At 44.3% G+C, this 20,858-nt stretch overlaps 1 protein-coding gene and 1 long non-coding RNA gene across 3 annotated transcripts in view; one reads left to right on the top strand and one right to left on the bottom strand.

Annotated features, from left to right (window-relative positions):
* The window catches only part of TNFAIP8 (TNF alpha induced protein 8), a 111,730-nt gene that overhangs the window by 72,668 nt on the left and 18,204 nt on the right, over positions 1–20,858 (bottom strand). The window lies entirely within an intron of this gene.
* Positions 5,688–6,554, top strand: LOC117801453. The gene is made up of 3 exons (XR_004623980.1): positions 5,688–5,965; positions 6,242–6,295; positions 6,444–6,554. It is a non-coding gene; the product is annotated as an uncharacterized LOC117801453 (long non-coding RNA).

The following is a 20,858-nucleotide window of genomic DNA, read 5'->3' as shown; positions in this document are numbered from 1 at the left end:
AACACAGAACTATTTCTTCACAGGGTGGAAATGCCAGCTGTCCCATGAAGACAGTTTTTTAACGAGTGCCACTAAACCAAGCCTTGGAGAAATGCTGAGTTCATTAAAATAACACATAGATACTCTGTGGGCTGGGAAGAAACCCAGAGAACTCTCATGGGAAGTCACTCAAGTCCTTCCTGGGTTGGTGGGTGGGTGAGGGGGGTCATCCTCGCAGCAGATGATGTGGCCAGGGACCCACCTGGAGCAGACGGTAAACCTGGACTCCCGTGCAAAAGCTCCATGACCACGAACATGGAAATTCTCCCTTCCTTGCTGTTACAACTTGGCATCCCCTGCCCGCTTCCTTGGTCTGCTCAGCAACACTGGGCCTGGTTCCAAGTTTTGCAAAGAATGGCACGCCATGGCGCCCAAGGGCACGGTTCCCCCCAAGTGCCAGTCTGGCAGCGGCCTCCCCATCGACCCTGTGCCAGCCTACCAGTTATACTAACAGATTGACTGCTGTTTCTTTAATTAGGAAAAAAAAAAAAACCAAGTAGACACACACATGCAAACACATGGGACAAGGATTCTTCTCCCAGTTCAGGAATAGAAAGCATCAGCAAACATGACTGAGTGTTTAACTGTTTACTGAACGTTCGGTACTTTGCTAAGCGCCGTGCACGCATTATCTCACCACCAGCGCCGTAAAGGAGATGCTATTACAGTCGCTCTTCAATAGACAGGACAATACTGTCCTTCCTAGGCTCCTCCGTGGCTTATGCAGTGTAAGAAACTCAGCCAAGGCAAAACCAGCACTGATTTATTTCTCTTTGACACCAAAGCCCGGGCTCTTCCCCACCGTATAATGCTGTCTCTCTGGGTTCTCCAAAAAGAACCCAAATCAGTGATTGAACTCCACCAACTGTGAATATCTCAAGCTCTCACTGATTTGGGTTTGAAACTTTAGGTCAGGAGTGAATTTCCCAAACATAGAGAAGAGGCATAATATCCGGAGTCTGTCTCAGACTCCATCCACGGGACCACAGGGCACTGTGTGGGTCTCTTTCTGTTCTTGGCCTCAGTGAACTTGGCGTTCAGCTTTGACCCCTCACACTCACCATGCTTTACTGATTCTTCTTTCAAGTGTCTGCCTAGTGCCCTATTTTCCTTGCGAGGACTCTCATTTCTCACTCCTGGATTGGCAAATGCCTCTGAGCTGGCCTGCGTAACTGTCATCCACCTTGTGCACAGATGTCCAATTTTCTTTCAACGCCACTTGCAAGCTGTCCCTCTTCTGGTCAAAAATCTACAGTAGTTCCCTCTGTCTGATAATCCAAGCTCTTCTGCACACCCTGAAGGCTGAAAGCTTCTTTTGCTCAGATCTTATAATAAGTGGTCAGTGTTCTCCTATTTCCCACTATAAAACCGCAAAAATCTAGGATTAGAGAAATTTCCCATTCCAACTGGAAACTGGAATCAATTGATTGGAATCACTCAATCTGACCAATTTCCACTACCTTCCACAAACACACTGCTCATACCAACCTCTGTGTAATGGCTCTGAGGGTCCCCTTCTTCACAGATGAATCAAGTACTATCTCCTTCACTTTGAATCCTTTCTTGCATTCATTTATTCATCTAGCCGCACGCCTGTGAGTGGATGTATATATGTATGGATGGATTTATGCATATATATGTATAAAGCCTAAGGCAAAACTACGTTACTGGGACACTCAGATCTTTGGATCTGGGGTGGTCTCCTCCCCCTAAAAATTTAGTAAGCAGTGCTAAGCCTTGTTTCAGGTGCCAGAGATGGACCAGCTTCCTATACTCCTGGAGTCTTTCCTCTCCAGATTTCCACAGGACTTTGTATGGCCAAATCGATCATTCCCAAAGACGCCAGGCCCACACACATTAATGCGCAGAGGACTTTTAGTAAATGCGACGGGGCTGTATCTAGCACCCTTCTTGAAGAATCAAAGTAAGAACTCCTGCAGAACACAATCCCGCCTAACCTGACCTAGCATTTGTCAAGGAAACCCCAGCTTTTGTTCAAGCAAGGGAGACAGAGCCATGGACGGAAAGAAACGTCCTACAGAACATAACTGATGAGAAAGCTGGGCTATGACTGGATGTTTGCTATTAGAGAGATACTGTCCTATTTGCTGAAGATTCATGGGTAAACAAAATAGACACAGGCTGTTTTTTGTTTATGTTTTGTTTTGTTTTTTAATTTGAGAGAGTGCCTGGGAGCATGAGCGCAGCCAGCGGCGGGGGGGCGGTGGTGGTGGGAGAGCGGAGGGACAAGGAGACTCCCTGCTCATTGGTCAAGGCTCGATCCCACCACCCTGAGATCAGGACTTGGGCTGAAGTCAGATGCTTAACCAACTGAGCCACCCAGGCGCCCGGGCACGGGCTGTTGTTAACCACTACACTACCGTGCACCTTGCCTCTATTATGTTGCATGCTAATTGCTTTTGAACTAATGACTCTGTCTACAGTGTGCAAACCTAAACTTGGCTCCTGATTTTAACCCCAGACCTAACATACAAATGCCTAGCGTACAATAAGCGCTCAGATTATTTGTTGAATAAATGAATCCAGTCCCCGCCTTGCAATGTAGCCCTTAGTTCACAAGTTACACAAGATACAGGAACATGTGTCATGTACTCGAGCCTTGTCTTCCAGGCAGAGTAGCAACTTCTTAACGACAGGGATCTGCTCATATGTAACAACTAAAACCACTCCATCTTAAGCCACTACTTAATACACAATCGCAGAATTTAAAAGAAGCATGCATAGTTCTTTCTTCTTTCTGTCGTCTGGCAAGGTCACAACTAAGCTAACCTTAGTTCAGTTAGGTTTGGTTAAATTTGATGATCATTTAGGCCCTTTACAATTTTTTCTATCCCATGTAATATTGCAGTGGCTAACCTCAGAACGCATCTGAACATGATACATCCATGCATGCATCCAATTATTACAAAAGAATTAATGCCTGGAAGTGGAATCGCTGGGTCTTTTCAATCGTGATACTACAGTATTGCCAGACTGCTCCCTGGAAGCGTGCCAACTTGCAATCTTCTCAACAGTGTTTGAGATTGAGAATGCCTATTTCCCACTTTCCCTCCAACCCTGGGCTTTGTCAAAGTCTGCCTATCAGATAAGTAAAAAACGACACCCCAAAGCACATGGACCCGGTACCACTCTGTAGTTACCTAACATGTTCCTTCTGATAAACGTAACGCCTGGGTTCCCATTCAAAATGTTCTAGATAAGAGTTCCATTTAAACCGATCCTGAGTTATAATTACAAGGCTATCAGCGATTGCTATTCTCAATAGCCCATATCATGACGCTACATCTATTTTCCACAACAAAAAGAGCCCAGAAAAATAATGCAATAGAAAGGATGCAGAAAAAAAGAGAATCACAGATGGGAGGAGTGGTTTTTAAGGACGGACATGGTGGAAACTGGATAAGAATCCCTGTGCCATGAGGAAGCCAGTTCTGAACTTTGTAATCATCCTGGAGAACAACAGAAGTCATATTCTGCCCAGTCATATTCCAGACATTAATTCTTCTGTAATAATTGGACGCATGCATGGATGTACCCACAGGTCTTTGGGTACTTTTATTCCTCTGCTTAATACTCAAACCCCACAAACCAGAGCTTTGTTCCCCTTCCTGAGTGATTGCCCACAAGGTCCCTTCATCAACACTCCATACTAATTTTACTCCACGTTTGCTATTTTCCTATCCCATCCAGTGGATCGAAAAGGGTTCATTCATTAGGTTCTTAATACTCATTTTAACCTTTCAAAATTCATGTTGTCATTTCCCCCTTTTGTTCCCTTTAAAATGAACACCAAACAAAGCTAGGAATGTTTAAGCGTCTGGAGTATAATGTTTTTGTTCAAAAACTCTTAAGTGGATTTTGGAAAAGAGAGAAGGAAAAGGAGGAGAAGGAAGGGAAGGGGGATCCCTGCTCTCAGAGCATTTTCATCAGCCTTCAAGACTAGGCTTTGCCATGACCGAGTCTGGTTCTCTCTTCTCTCCAAGATTTCTGAGACCTTCCTTTCTTCCACTGTGGAGAGCTGTGCTGTAATCCTCCAGACTCGGGCCTTTCCCAGCGGTGTGTCCCCTGCTGGAGTTACTGACCTGGGCAGAGGGTCAACCTCTGACAAGGAGCACAGGGGCTCCCTCCCCCTGGGCCCTCCTAGGGTGACCCCACACCTTTCCAGTCTTCTGAGACAGTGCCCCCCATGGGCATCCTGTCTGTGTGTTTGGTGGGGGTGGGCAGGGAAGGGGGGTTTTAAGAGTGACTTTATTTCCTAATCTCTGCCCAAGCATGTGCGTCCTGAGAGTTAGAATTCACCTCAGTGCAGTAAGTGATAACTGTTGTTCAGGAATCCATCTCCTTGCAGAAAATCTCTCTACACTGAAGCAAAGATGGACAGAGGAGGGGAAAAGAACAGCCAGCTGCTGAAATCCCACGATGTGCCAGGTGTTTTATTCAGGTTATCCCCAGTTAGGCCTCCCATAATCCTGTGCGCCTGATTTTCTCTCTACCTTCAATGGAAAACCAGTGGCTTAAAAGAAGCAAAGTAACTTGACTGGCCAAGTTATGCATGTCTGGGAAGTATCGGCTCAAATTCAGATAATGGTCAGCTCGGGGCTTCTTGGGGCCACAAGTGACTTCCATCAAGCTGGAGAGCAGATCTTTCTAACCCGAGACCCACAGACCCCTAGCAACCGCTGGGTGCACTATGCAGGTGTCAGAATGGCCCGAGTCTGGGGTGCTGCACCTTTCCTGGGAGGGTCATTTAAAATGTTCCCATTTCGGGGCACCTGGGTGGTTCAGCCGGTTAACCATCTGCCTTCAGCTCGGGTCATGATCCCAGGGTCCTGGGATGGAGCCCTGCATCAGGCTCCCTGCTCAGCGGGGAGTCTGCTTCTCCCTCTCCCTCTGCCTGTCTCTCCCATTTGTGCTCTCTCCCTCTCTCTGAAATAAATGAAATCTTTATAAATAAATAAATAAATAAATAAATAAATAAATAAATAAATAACATGTTCCCATTTCATTATCTTTGCTTCAATCATGGGTGGCCCTGCCCACCTCTAGTCTTTACCTGTTGCAGACCAATCTTACTGTCATCTTTTCATTAGTCTTGAGAGCTATCTTGTTAACCTATTATTTAAGCAACTCTTGAAGGGGGATCACTTTTGGAGAATGGGCCAGAGTGAACCACGGCTCCCTTTGGTTACCAAGCATCACCCCACCACCCTCAAGCTCGCCACAGATTCTCCGAAGGGTCTGTCACCAGAAAAGTCGAAAACTAGCAAGGCACACCTCCATTAACACTTATCTCCCTTAAGATGGAGAAACTTCTCACTCGCCCTCTCAGCACCTTGCAAGACGGTCCGCTCAGAGGTACGGAGCAGCGACTGATGTAGCGGCCCATGTGTCCTGCTGGTGCGACGGAGATATTATTTGCCACTCAGGGTGTGAAAGTAGAATTCGAATGTAAGCTGCAGAGGCCTTGAAGACAGAGGAAGGAAACTGTGGTTTGAGAAGGGGAGGAAACTGCAGAAAAGGTCTTTGATCTTTGTATTTCACAAAAAGCAACTGAACATGTAAATAACTGTCTCCAACAATACCAGCTGACCGTTAACGAGAAGCAGTTCAACAATTTTTATCATACACGCGCATAGCTGCCCTTGCTTTTTGGCCAGGCAGAGGAGAGATAACCAGATAGAAAATGAGTCGACTTCCGTGGAGCAGAGAGGAGCACACATGAGCTCAGACACCCCACCAGGGCACTCTCAGAACAGCCTGAAGAAAGGCCAGGACCGCTAGGGCAGCCAAGAACATCTATTAAGTGCCGACTGTTTAAGACCGGGACCAAGGCCATCCCTGATGTCATGGAAGATTTCTGGTGCCAAGAGGCAGGCGAACTGCACAGCAGCTGGAAAACTAAAAAGTAAGGACGGAGGAAGAGGGGTAGAGAGGAAAATACAGATCTCAAACCTAATTAAACAGAAAGGGAAAGGCAGATGGGAGGGGCTGATTCGCCCACGCCAAGCCCCTGAGAGATAATGGCCGTGGCCCCGTGAGAGCTCACAGGTACAAGACCGCCAGAGAGTCAGCAGGACAGGGGAGAATGCTGTCATCTGTACCAAAGCTATCATTTCCTGACTCAAGGGTGCCCTTGAGCTCGGCCACATTCACTTAATATTATTTTTCTATCTATTCTCAGTTAAGCAAGAGGCACAAAATACCACGTATTGGGCCCCAAGAAGCTTCCTCCTCTGTAAGTTAGGGGTGGGGGCTGGAATCTGCTTCTAAATTTTGTAACTCCAAGTGACATGGCATCACTGTTTGTCAAGCTGCTGTTTACGACTCGATTTTTCCTTGAAATAGGGCTCTTTAGTAAAAGAAGTCTGGCTTTCAAATTACAGGTGCAAATTCTAAAGGAGAGTAGTCGCAGCTGATAAAAACAGGGTGTCTGAAAAACTCTGGCTGGTTTCCAAGACTGCTTCAATGAGAAAAGAATAAAACTTCTCATTTTCATCATTAAAACAGAATAAGAATCATTTCCAAAGAAGTCTGGAAGGGCATCTACATACAAACACATACACTTGACTACATCGTATTTCGTCAGTTCCAAAATGCCATTGATTGTAAGCTACACAATTTACTAGCAGGTGTATTTTTTTTTAAGATTGTATTTATTTACCTGTCAGAGAGAGAGAGAGCACAAGCAGGGGGGAGCAGCAGAGGCAGAGGGAGAAGTAGACTCCCCACTGAGCAAGGAGCCCCATGCGGGACTTCATCCCGTGATCCTGGGATCATGACCTGAGCCGAAGGCAGGCGCTTAACCCACCGAGCCCCCCAGGCGTCCCTAGCAGGTGTTCTGGGGGAAGGACTCCTACCTGACCTGTATACATCCATTTTACAATGTATCCTCAGTTGAGAATTGCTTTACAAATGAAAAATGTGCACCTCAGAAGTGAAAGACTGTGGTCTGAATGGATAAAAAAAAATAGATGCTTAACTAGCGTGTCTACCCACCTTTCCAGAAATTCTCTTTACAAAGGACCCTGACAGAAGCTATTCATCTGTGTGTTGGGTTCCTTTCCAACTCTGAAAACATAAGGAGCCCCTGGTCTTCAAAGAGTCTAATAAAAGTTGCACCCAAAAAACGTATTGCGTGCACACCTTTTGATCCAGCAATTCCATTTCTAGAAACTTACCGTATAAATAGAACTGCTTGTATACAGTGACATACAAACAAGGATGTTTTCTGCAGGACGATGTAGAATATGGAAACCTCTAAGTATTATGAATATTCGATAATAAGGAAATTCTTAAATCATGATACTTTCATAATTTGGGAATACAGAGTATGCATCTGAATACAGATGTGGAATATGGAACACCATGAAGTAAAACAAAAAACAAAGTGAGTCTCAGAAGAGTAATGCTTATATTTTATCACCTGTAAAACACACTTTTCTTCATATCTCAACATCTGTGAAACTGGAGTATATTATACAATCAATGGCACCTTAGAGCCCATGAAATACACTGGTATGATCCCACATGTAGATACATAGACGCATAGAAACTTTCCGGAAAGCTACTTGTAACTCTAAAGGGGAGGGAAAGATGTTTTATTTGTTTTATTTTACTTTACCTTACATTCCTTAAGCTTTGGGGTGTTTCGTTAAACACATATTATTCCCAAATAAAAATGTAACAAACCAAGTGTTAAGTAGTTTCAGGTTTCTAAAAGTTCCTTGGACAACCACCGACAGGCTATCCCTTTTGGGAAAACCACCCCCATGAGACTTTTTATTTTATAAAAAATGAAAAGCAAGGATGAAAGAAAGGGGAACTTCACTAAAAGGAGTTCTGAGCACCTGGTAGAGCTTTGCTTCTTCTCTGTTTCCTGATCACCCAGTAAGTCTTGCCAAAAGCTAGAGCCTGGTGTCCGTGCTGGGTGAGGGTGGAGAGGGTTGGAAATTCAGAGGAAGTCCTGTCCTCTGGAGAGATGGCTCAGCAAAGCAGAGCAAGGGTTCTACTTGGAGGGAGAGAGGGGGAGGGGAAGACAGTATCTGGCCAAGCACAGCCAGCAGAGGCTGGCAGCCAGAAGCACAGCAGCCGGGACCCAAGCACAGGTGGTCTGGGGCCCTGAAGAACCCCCAGAAGGTGAAGACCTTAGGCCAGTGTTTCCCACCTGTGGTCCCTCCATCCTTACTCTCAGCAGGGGAGGCTGGTGAGAATGCAGATACCTCTGCCCACCCAGGTCGAAGGGAGAGTAATTCCCACAAACTCTCCAATAGTGGCCTGTGCTTTCATGACTTGAATATCTGTATTCGCGACCCAAGGTGGGCAACCCTTATAACTTGTGAAAAGTAGATCTGAGGCAGCAGAGTTTCACCAATTTCGTTCCAAATGACTTAAAGTTAGAAATGATACTACCATTCAAACAGGAAGGACCTGCATCTCAGGAAACACACGCCTCCTCTAATATATCCGGTGAAGAAAAAGCTCTCTTAAAAAATCAGTTCCTTTTCGTTTTTTTTTAAAGATTTTATTTATTTATTTGAGACAGAGAGAGAAAGAGAGAGAGCATGAGCAGGAAGGAGGGGCAGTGGGAGAGGGAGAAGCAGACTCCCCACTGAGCAGGGAGCCCCTTTCATGCTCAATCCCAGGACCCTGAGATCACGACCTGAGCAGAAAGCAGATGCTTAACCCACTGAGCCACCCAGGCACCCCCAAAAATCAGTTACTTTTTAAGAGGAGGAACTCTTAATATGAGTATCAAAAAGACGCCTTAAATACCCTATATTTTCTCAGACCTCCCATTATCTTCTGCAGACCAGCTTATTAAGATTCTGCTCATGGGGTGAGCCTGTAACTGGGAACTCAGCATTCCAGAATTTACACTTCAAATGGTTCTTCCTCTGTGTTTCAGCTGAAGCCTAAAGATTTAAGCTTACCTCATGCCCTCTAAGTAATGTGGGGTTATTTTCTCCATGCATCATGATAGAAGGCATAGCACACTGGCTTACTTGCAAATGATTTAATTATATGTCCTCCTTCAAAGATAATTTCCCCCTCACCATTCCTCAGGACTTGTCTGTTCTGCTGCGATGTACTTTCAAGCCCAGGGTTAGAATTTAGAAAACCAATCATTTACGTTAAATTGTATTAAACAGAGATGTGTTGATTGGCTTCCTGATGCATCTGAAAGAGAAACCTATGCTGCCAGATTTAAACAGAAGATGACTGAAAATAATTTCTAAAAGGATATGGTCAGTTTATTGAAAAGAAATTATTTCCTGAAAACAACAACAACAACAACAACAACAAAACAAAACCAGCGGCAGTTATGCTTTCATCTGATAGAAGTGAGTTCATGTAATCGTGATCCTTGATTTCACAACATTCCCAACGAGACAGTAATGGTGACGCCTATACATCATATTCGGTATGGATTCCGAAGGCTTTAAGGACTTTGCCTTGAGTAGCAGTAGGGAAAAGGTTCAGGTTTCCCCTGTGGGTCATGAAGGGCCAGAAGTTTCCAGAAGGTCATCACTACCTTCTGCTGCAGTCAACATTCTACATACCCCCTCCCTCTGCCAACACACACACACACACACACACACACACACACAAGCTCTTAAGAGTGAGACTCAGTGAGACTAGTAGGGGTCACACCAAAACCTGACAATCACCTATGAGGAGGCAGTCAAGTTAAAGAGAATTTAATTTTAATTAATTAATTAATTTTAAGATTTTATTTATTTATTTGAGAGAGAGAGAGAGCAAAAGAACACACAAGCTGGGGGAGAGGGGACGGGCAGAGGGAGAAGCAGACTCCCCAGTGAGCAGGGAGCCTGTTGCTGGGCTTGATTCCAGGACCCTGAGATCATGACCTGAGCTGAAGGCAAATGCTTAACTGACTGAGCCCTTAAAGAGAATTTTAAACGCCATCCAGGCTGTGCGAGTTCACAGTGCAACATGGCGCTCACTCATTCATTCATTCCTATCAACATGACATGCCCACTGGGCGCCCTAAACGGGACCCAGCCCCTGCAGACAGGGGCAGTCGGTGCTGTGGGTGATGCCGTGGAGCCAGCTGGCTGGGAGCAAACCCTCCTCACACCAGCAGGTAGCAGCAAGACTTTGATTAAGGTGAATAGCATCCCGTGACCCAGTGTACTCATCTTTAAGGTGCAGAAAACAATAGTTTCTAATGCAAAGGGTTCCTGTGGCGATTCAATGAGTTAATACAAATAAAACTCTCAGAAAAGCACCCAGTGTTTAGTAACTGCTCAGTAAACGCTAGAGACAGACAGTTCCCAACTTCGGATGGTTTGACAATTTTTCAACTTCACGATGGTACTAAAGTGATAGCAGTCAGTACAAACTGTACTTCGAATTTTGAATTTTGATCTTTTCCCGGACTAGTGTTGTGTGTACGATACTCTCTCGAGATGCTGGATGGCAGCAGGGCGCCCTAGCTCCCACGCAGCCACACGATCACCAGGGTAAACAACCGATACACTCACAACCATTCCATTTTTCACTTTCAGAGCAGTAATTGATAAATTACACGGGGTCTTCAACACTTAATGATAAAAGAGTCTTTGTCTCAGAGGACATTACCCAACTGTGGACTGATTTAAGCATAAGTATTCTGAGCACGTTTAAGGTCGGCTAGACTAAACTAGGATGTCCAGTGGGTTAGGTGTTTTAGATGCATTTTCGACATCACGGTATTTTCAACTTATGGTGGGTTCACCGGGATGTAACCCAGTGAGGTAGGTCAAGAATCATCTGTATTATGACGGTTAGTTGGGGAGGCAGGCCAGGAATCCCACATTTACAGCAGAGGAGTAAGTTCGTGATAGAGGCCCTGGGGGAAACTGGATTTACGGGGCGGGGCGGGGGGGCGTACTTGGAAGCATCTCAAAGCTTGAGTTCAGGGGAATCAGCCAAATGAAGGTCAGGCAATCCAAGCAGAAGAAACAGTATGTGTAAAAGTTTAGATTCATTTAACCGTATGAAATAGTTCAGCGCGGCTGAAGCACAGAGTGCCTTTGGAAGAGGGCAAGGAAATGAGGCTGGGAAGCTGGACTAGAAGCAGATCATCAGACCTTTATCATGTTAGGTGAAGGAGTTCGAACTTGATCCTGAAAACACTTTTAAGAATTTCCAGCTGGGGAATGACAGAATGGGATTTGTCTCTTAGAAAAATCCTTCAAGCCCTCAGAAGGAAGAGCCAGGGAGGTCAGTGTCTCTAAGTATAGAAAAGAAACAAGTTGAGAAAATCTCCATTCAAACTGGTTGAAATGTTGACACTTACCTGGTAAATTTACTTAGGTGAAATATTTCACCCCTTAACAATGGGGCAGGGTGGGGGAACTATTGCACAAGGTGCCAGAAACTAATTGTGGCTGTTTTGTATTTACTTCTTACTATCAGATTCACTTAAACAATGTGACCCGTAAGAACTTGAGGAAAGGGTGACCATCTCATGAAGGCATGTGCCCCCTTGCAGGGAGATTCACTCTTTCTCCCCATCAGTTCCTGTTGCTCCCGTGATTACTCTTTTTCCTTAGCACACACCCTGAGAAACTGCTACTTAAACTCAACTTGTTTTTCCTTTCTGTTCTATTTGTTCGAAGCAAGCATTCAACCTTCTGATTTCATGCTGTTATCTATCGCTTTGGATTTACTTCGCTCACTTGCACCCACAAGATGGCGGAAGAGAAAGTATTGTCTCCAATCTCTGAGGGATCTGGGCTTCAACTCAAGACACACGGCTGCATTTATCCACAAGAGGGGCAGGTACATATAACTGAGCCCAGCCCAGAGCACACAGTTTTGCTCATACTGTACACCTCATGGGAGAACAGAGGCAGAAAAAAAAGGAGCTGAACTGTTTTCTGCATAATATGCTACCAGTAGCAAAACATTAACTGGGACCCAATCCACAGGCTCTGAGCATTTTCTACCAGACAACACACACTTTAAACAAAACACAACGCTCATTAAAGTGTGCGTATTCTTCATGACCTCACTGGCACGGGTAATAGAAAACCAAGAAGTTATCTCTAACCGAATTGGAATGTTTATTCTGGCTGCAGAGCTGTTCCCCTAAAGGAATCCGCCAGGAAACCAGACCCTGGTTCCCCAATTTCCTAGTTTGTGGTTTCTGCTCTGTAGGACACCACAGTGCAGGAGGAGTCTTTCTCAGAGAAGAGAAGCAAGGGAGACAAGTGGGGCTCTTCAAGTAGATTTCTAAACCTATATAATAGAACCAAATGAATGAAGACAGAAATTATAGTCACTAATGACTCAAAGTATAACAATTACAATATCAGCTCTCCACCCAGAATTTGAAATCCCAATTAGGAGCTATCTCTCATCACTGATGCAAAATTAGGGCAGGGAGAAAGTCCAAGAATATTTTCACTTTTCTTCTGTGCTCCTTGGTGTATGACAGGAGACTTGCTTGGCTTTGCAGTCCTGTGTTTTCATTTCTGTGGGTGAACCCTCTTAGATCATACACTTGTAAGTGTTAATTAAGAATGGAAATGAATGCATAGATCCAGCTAACCTCAGTGAAAAAAATGACAGTCAGATGAGGAACACCCTCCAGGTGAGCTCATAAAATGACCACTAGGGGCGTCTGGGTGGTGCAGTCGGTTAAGCATTGGACTCTTGATTTCGGCTCAGGTTGTGATCTCAGAGTCTTAAGATGGAGCCCCTGAGGCGGCTCCGTGCTCAGCGGGGAGTCTGCTTAAGATTCTCTCTCTCCTTCTCCTTCTGCCCCTCCTCCCCCTCTCTCTCTGTCTAAAAAGAAAAAAAAAAAAGACAATGGGAAAAAGTTGTGAAGCAAATGCGGAACATTAGATTCTGGTCCCACTTGATATGGGTGAATAATTTGACAGCTCTGCACAGAGAACCGTTTCTCAAGAGAAATACAACTCATTTTTAGCCCATCCTTCCTGAAGAAAGGTGTATGTTTATTTTTAACTTTTACCCAGTGACTAAGGGGAAATATATTAGAAGCAGAGGAGGGGAGAAAAAACTAGTCAGGGTTCTCTAGGGATGCTTATATTTCTGGATTATCTCTGGAATATAAGCCTTTGAAGCTGTCACCCCTGAAAGCATGGGGATCTCTAGAGCACAAGATGCCAGTAAACAGTTGCAGGATATCTACACCTCAGAACCAAATGATCTGGACATAGTTTGAAGGTCAAGTTCAATGCACTGGCCAGTCTGACCTCAAACAGGTCACCAAATTTGGCCCTCTGATTCCAAATATCTAGCGAATGAATAATCAACTCTTCCTTTCTCTTATTTGCTAAGATGAGGACAGAAACCACTAAAAGTATTTCAGGGTTTGATGGATCTTAGAAATTATGTAATCTAAGTGTTGTCTTCTTTCCGAAGGACAAAGTGGAAAATTCCTAGGAAAATCTATCCCTCTCCAGTTCTTGGATTCACATTTTCTTCCACTTTCCCCAATACAAAAGAGTTAGATGTGACACCGGACTGGGGAAAGAACACAGTGGGAAAATTCTTGGTATCTTGGCTAATACTTGGAATATATTTCACCCTAAGAAATAGGACTACTCTTCTGGTACATTATGAATATATGCCTTAATACTTCCAGATCAGTTCCAATTCTTTTCCATATAAAAAATGATTTGTTAATCGTAAAAAATCATAAATGACGGGGCGCCTAGGTGGCTCAGTTAAGCGTCTGCCTTCAGCTCAGGTCATGATCTCAGGGTCCTGGGACCGAGTTTCACATGGGGCTCCCTGCTCAGCGGGAAGTCTGCTTCTCCCTCTCCCTCTGTCCCTCTCTCCACTCATGCTCGCTCTCTCTCAAATAAATAAACTCTTAAAAAAAAATGAAATGGAATGTTGCTTCTAGGTTTCAGGCATAGAAAAATCCAGCTATCAGAGCTCTTACAAATGACATGGTTTTAGAAGGTCTACTTCTCTAAGATTAAGACTTCCCATGAACTAAACTTTACTTTAATGTTACCCTTCCCCAAATGCATCACACTTACTAAAACAGAATATGCCTACGAAAATTTAACCTTCTTCCTGATGACGTGATCACCGTGATTTTCTCAAGTGCCTGCTAAGGTACTGGGAAAAGCTAACACATTAAAAGTGACTTGATATTCTGGGGATTTGGTGTCAGTGGGGGGTTAAATCATATCCCAAGAGTGTCTAGAACCTTCCCCACTGTAAAATGTAAAACATAGGCTGTGAGTGTTATCTGACCGCCACACAATAACAGGCTTGTGATTGCTTTTTTTTGTTTCATCCTTAGGTTTTTTTAACTCTCTTATTTACACAAAATTTCAAACACACGCAAAAGTAGAAAGAAGACTATAAGGAGCCCTCGTTACTCCTTAAACACCTTCAACAATAATCAACATATTGCCAATCTTGTTTCACTACTACCTCTCCCCGCTCCCACCCCTCGTTGGCTACCTTGTCCTTTTTACAGCTTTATTGGGGTATAATTTACAAGCATACAATAGAAGCACATACAATTGTAATTGGACAATGCCGTGATTTGGGTAAATTTAGAAAGTTGTACAAACATCACCAAGAGCCATTTTTAGAACATTTCATCATCCCCAAAGTGCCTCCTTGCATTTAATTTCCATTCTCATCTCAGCTTCAGACAACCAGTAATCTACTTCTTGTCTTCATACATTTGTCTTTTCTGGACATTGCTTTAATTAAAGGGAAACGTACAACACGTAGTCTTGCATCCAGTTTCTTCCACTTAGGGTAGTGTTTTTGAAGGTCATCCATGTCATAGCTGATAAAGCTCTTTCTTCTTTTTTATTGCTGAATCGTATTCCCTTGTATAAGTATCTAACATTTTTTTTTAAAGATTTTATTTATTTATTTGACAGAGAGAGAGAGACAGCCAGAGAGAGAGGGAACACAAGCAGGGGTAGTGGGAGAGGAAGAAGCAGGCTCCCAGCGATGCAGGGAGCCCAACGCGGGACTCGATCCCAGGACTCCGAGATCACGCCCTGAGCCGAAGGCACACGCTTAATGACTGAGCCACCCAGGCACCCGTAAATATTTAACATTTTGTTATCCATTCACCAATGGGTGGCTCTTTGCTGTTTCTGGTCTGGGGCTTTTATGTAGAATATGTCTGTGAATATTTGCATAGAAGAGTTCGAGTGGACATATATTTTCATTTCTTTTAGTTAGACACATTGGAGTAGAATTGCTGGGGTTTTTAGTGCTTTGTTTACCCAGTAGAATCACAACATATCAGAGTTTGGACCCTAAACATTCTATGTTCCAATGTTTTTTTGTTCTTGTTTTTGTTTTAATTTTATGTATTTGTCAGAGAGAGAGAGTGCGTGCACAAGTAGGGGGAGGGGCAGAGGGAGAAGCAGACTCTCCACTGAGCAGGGAGCCCGATGAGGAACTCGATCCCAGGACCCTGAGCCAAAGGCAGATGCTTCACCGACGGAGCCACCCAGGTGCCCCTGCTCCAACCTTTTTTTTAACAAACGAGGAAAGTAAAGTCCAAACATACTGATTTGTTTACATTCACAGATCACTGGTGACAGAGACAGGATTCAAACCCAGAACTTCCCATTCTTCCTTTTTTCTTCATTTTTCATCAGTTTCATTGTGCCTTCCAGAAACAACCGTGCTGCCCACACCGGACTGGCTGCTTTGTTCCAGAGCTGCCGTGGAGGGACTTCCCTGCTTCGTTCTCTTGAGAATCCTCCTCACTCCTTACTAACTCTGACATCCCCTCTCCCACCCTGAGGCCCTGGGCCTCCCCTCTGTGGAACCTGGGGACCCCCATTTCTGGGCCTTCCTGGGACTCTGAGAGCACATCGGTTGCTTCTGGCCTGCTCCCCTTCCCCTCCCGCAAACACTCTCTTCTGGACCCCTTTCTCTCTGCAAACTCATTTGCTGCCGCCTTGTCTGCTTTCTCTCTTCAAGTCCTGGGTGGTTCAAGGTTACAGAGGTCTCCTAGGTTTTTGGTAACAGAGACTGCATTCCTGAGTTTTTGCTTCTTGGGTTGTCTGATGGAGATTTTCAAGAGAACACTGTCTTTGCCTGCTTGAAACCAGACCTCTCCCGCTTTCATGGGACTAGGGTGCAATCCTGACTTGCTCAATGAAAACACATGGACAATGATCGTTTCATTCAAACTGAGGAAGAGGGGGAGGGAGACAAAACCCAGCCCCAAATTCTGAACAAGAGCTTTATTCCAGAAACATCTTACATGTGCATGAATGAGCCTGCCCTTCACTATTGAAAGAGGCAAGCAGCCTGTCTTTCGCTCTGTGCCTGGTTATTACTTCCCTTGCCTCACTGAGGCAAACTAAGAATTCTCTTTGAAGCTGAAAATAAACCACGGGTTTTTAAAAATAAAACTATTATTCCAAGTTTCCTATATTTTGGCAAATGCCAAGCACACAAAACTGGTTCAGAACACTTTTTCCAGCTTACATAAATCAGATCCACTGCAAACTGCTCGCTCTTTTGAAAAAGGTTTCACTGTAAATTACACACCACAGGCTGGAAGCAGGGGCTGTACGCACACATAGTAATTGCTTGCTATTATCCAATCAGTGAGCAAATATTTATTGGGCACCCAGTGCACCAGGCACGGCAAGGGAAACAGAAATGGATAAAGATATGGCCCTTATGGCCCTTGTAATCTACTTACGATAAGACAGAAACATGAAAATCTAACAGTCCCAGGTAGGATGGGATCAAGGGGCACAGGCGGAGAAGTGCTACAGAATTTTCGAAATTAGAGGGTTGCCAAGCTGGATGGTACAGAGGGGCCAAAGGAAGGAAGGGCACGGAAAACCTAAAGCTAAAGATGAAAGTAAATAGGCCAACGATTAGGTCACTCACCTGCTCAAAAACTTCCCATGACTCATCCCTGATAATCAAAGAAAGTCCAAACTCCCTGGCCTGGCCTTCGAGACCTCACAGTCACTGGCTCCTTTACCTGGCCAGGCTTTGCTCTGGCAAATGTTCCTTGAACACACAGATACCCGTCTCTTCCTGACCTTCTTTCCTCTTGATGCTCCATCCTTCTCAACGCTCTCTCTTGCCGCATCAGCTACTGAAAAATCCTCCCGTTTCACAGTCCGCCTCCTTCCGGAGGCCCCCCAACATTGACTTTTACTTACTACACAAGATCTCTGCCCCTTGGGAGAGCCAGTCCCCAAGATGGCCTGCAATGCTTCCCACTCCCCGGCATCCCCACCCTGGTGTGGCCTCCACCCACAATAGATGGTAACAGCTGTGTAACCAATGAGATATTGTGCAGGTGACGGTGTAGGGCGTTCAAGACTTGACTGTGAAAGACGTGAGAGACTTCTACTTGAACGTGCAGGAAGCCATTCACCGCGTCTTGAGGACACTGCATGGAGGTGGAGGGGACGGCATGGTGAGTGACGGAGGCCTCCGGTTCAGAGCCAGCACTGATTTGCAGCCATGCAAGTGATTCACCTTGGAATTAGATCCTTAGGAGAAAACGTGCGCGCGTGCATGCACGCGCGCGCGCGCACACACACACACACACACACACACGAAAAATCTTCAGATGTCTGCAAACCTGGCCAACTCACTGACTCCTGAGAGAATCCAAGTCAGAATGGCCCAGCTAAGTTGCTCCCAGATTCCAGACCCACAAACACTTATGTAATAACAGCTGTTTATTGTTGTTCTTAGCTGCTAGCTTTAGGGCAATTTGTTACGCAGCAGCAGATAACCGATAGACCTCTTTGATGTGGTCTCCATCACATTCCAATTATTTGTATCCTAACCTTTTTCTTAGAACTAGATGAACATTTCCCAGAGGGCAAGGGACCTCCTTTGTTGTTCTTCAATTCTCTGCTAGCTTTAGTAAATCACTCAGTCATCATGAGTCGATTGACTGAATGATAAGAACAGAAAAAACAAAAGCCTTGGTGAAGTTGTGCCTTGGGCTGACCTCAGAGTGGCTTTGGATAGTTCTGTGGTTTTTAATTCTTTCTTTTCTTTTTCTTTTTTCTTTTCTTTTCTTTCTTTCTTTCTTTTTTTTTTTTAACTGTAAGAACTTGGTCATATGGAAGGAGTAACAGCTGTCGTCTGGAGAGCCTGATCACAGCCCTTGATTTTAAGAAATCCTGCCAGGAATACAGAGGACCTCACCTCACCTCTACCCCAGGACTTGCCTCCCTAACTTATTTCTGGGCAAGAGCGGCTTTGCAGTGTCACAGGTGATAAACAGGCCAGAGTCAGAGAAGGTAATGAAGGGAGGAGGCCGGCAATAATAAACAGCAACAGCTTTAAAAGGTTTGCTGTCAGCCACATCCAAACAGCCCGAACCCAGCAGAACCCCCACCCCCACCCCCATCGCAGGCACCCTGGCCCCAGTCCCAGGAACTGAAGCTATTTCATAGATTTCTCATTGAGAAGATTTCTTCTGAATCCTCCAATATTTTAAAGAGGATTCCAGCCCAGTGCAGGTCCTCTCTTGAATTCAGGAGTAAGTTAGGACCTAACAGAGCCCTTCTCGTAAGATCTGTCCCCCTTGGGACTCATTGTAACTGGTCTGGGTGGCTAGCAAGACTGAATACCTCTCTTTATGCCAAAAATTAAAACAGAGAGAAAAAACAGGAACAATCTCGTGTGGGTCCTTTTATAGACCAAGCCATGGGAGCCACACCAAGATGCAGTCACCCCTCTAGGAAACACAAAGAAATCTGATCATCAACTCTGTGCTCAATTATAAGAGATTATATACAATAAGTATGGAAAAACAACATAATTATAAAGTATACTATTCCTGACGGGGAAGCTGACCAGGAAGGCAAATTTACCTTGATCGCCATTTGTATTAACAACTATGACTGATGATAGAAACAGCAAAATAATGAAGAACCCCCAACCAGCTATATCATCATGTTAGGAGACAGTTGGTTAATATCACAAAAAGGAGTCCATGTGGCTGTAAGTCAACAAAGGGAGTAGGAATCTAGTCGATTTAGCCTAAGGCCAGAGCAAGATTTGATCCAACAAGGAAAGTACAGTGCTTGTAAGGATTCTGGGCAGTTAATTTTCAAGGCCCCACTCTCTCTTTGGAGACTATATGCACAGACCTCAAAGAGATTCTGGTAGTTAGCCCTAATGATTTCCTTATGTACAGCACACCTCATTGCCTACAGGCACCAGCCAGATTCGTTTCTTCTGAAAAAGGAGGCTAGGGATTGATTCTTCTATGTAAAATTATTCCATCCTATTAGTGCTGGAGCCCTGAAATTCATTAGCAAACAACTTGGGGCTGATAAGGGAAGGCTGCCTTCCAGCTGTTCCCAACAGGCCTTTGTAAATATAAAAAGGCATTGCTTGGGAAAAACTCCGTCTAATCTCTTAAAGATGTGTATTTATTTAAGAAAACGGTTTAAAGCGGCTCAGGATCTTAATCTCATTTACTGGGCTGCAAACTTCAGTCAAAGCGTGTGTTCCTATTCCTGCTCCAGTGCATCTCAGCAATATCAGAATAAGATCGCTTCTTTTAGAAAAAATATGCAATGCTGACATTCCCCCAGGCTACATCTCTGTTCTACACGCTCCATTCCTTGCTGGAGAAAGGCAACAAAGAACTGAACTCCAATGGTTTCATGGAGCACCAGAATCAAACGTCCATAAAGACATCGGAAAATGTGTAGGAAATAATGTGAAGAGAAAATAAGAATATTAAACTGTGTATACCCTATGGTCACCACTATAATAGGGATTATAACATAGATCCATGTAACTGTGGGTAAGAATGGAAAGAAACAGGAAAATGAAACAGTTTTCTCCCATACATCTACAACCTTACTCTGTAATTTCTTTCTAAATTTCCTTTACCTCTGCTGGGAGTTGTCTTAATAGTGGGTGTAGTTTGTTTGCTTTCTTAAAATTATCAGGATAAGATCTCACCTCAGCAGACAAGAACTTAGCAGCCAGTTACTCACGTAAAGGGTGGGGATTGTGCGGACCACCCCAGATAAATGTCTGTCTCTTCCTGAACATTCTTCAGGGACAGCAGTTCTACAACTTCTAAGTTTAACCCCTGAAAGGGGAAAGAAACTCTGTCTAACCTGCTAATAATAGTGCATTTCAGGGAAACGTCCTTTTTTTTTTTTTTTTAGCTTTGACCTAAAATAATCCTTTAAATGAAAGTAAAATAATACTTGGGCAAATCATAAAAATGAAGTCACTCATTAACACATACTTACTGAGAATGTGGGAACAAAGACGAGTTCCAGAGATGAACAAGAATTAGTCACTGTGCTCAGGAAGGCTATCTAGCAATGCTCAGACAGCCGTAAACTAAGGAAGTTGTCATCGGTGATATAATCATTATAAAGATAGGAAGACAGAGCTTACTCTGAAGAGGAAGAGAATACAGCTGGCCTTTATTTTTTTCCTAGTAAAGAAGAGAACCAGGAAAGATGGTGTGGAGGCCACATCTGAACTGGATCCCAAAAGATAGTCTAATTCTATCCAGGAAGAAGCACTGGACCTGGAAGACTAGGGAGCCATGGCCAGCAAAGACAAAAGCAGAGAGGAATGGGGTGTGTTCTGGGACAATGCAGCTTAGAAATGGGGACTAAAGGAAATATGCAGAGGAAGAATGGGGGTCAGGCCTAGCCTTGAACGTGGAGGGAAGGGTGGAGCAAGGGAGCAAATATTGTCCTTTGGGGCCTGAGCGAAGAGCCTTTGGTGTTGTATTTACTCCTGACAATGAGTTGTTTTACAAGATTTTTTTTTTTAAGATTTTATGTATTTAT

This window comes from Ailuropoda melanoleuca, chromosome 3, assembly GCF_002007445.2.
Source record: "Ailuropoda melanoleuca isolate Jingjing chromosome 3, ASM200744v2, whole genome shotgun sequence".
Classification (NCBI taxonomy): Eukaryota; Metazoa; Chordata; class Mammalia; order Carnivora; family Ursidae; genus Ailuropoda; species Ailuropoda melanoleuca.
This window is presented reverse-complemented; position numbering and strand designations above follow the sequence as displayed.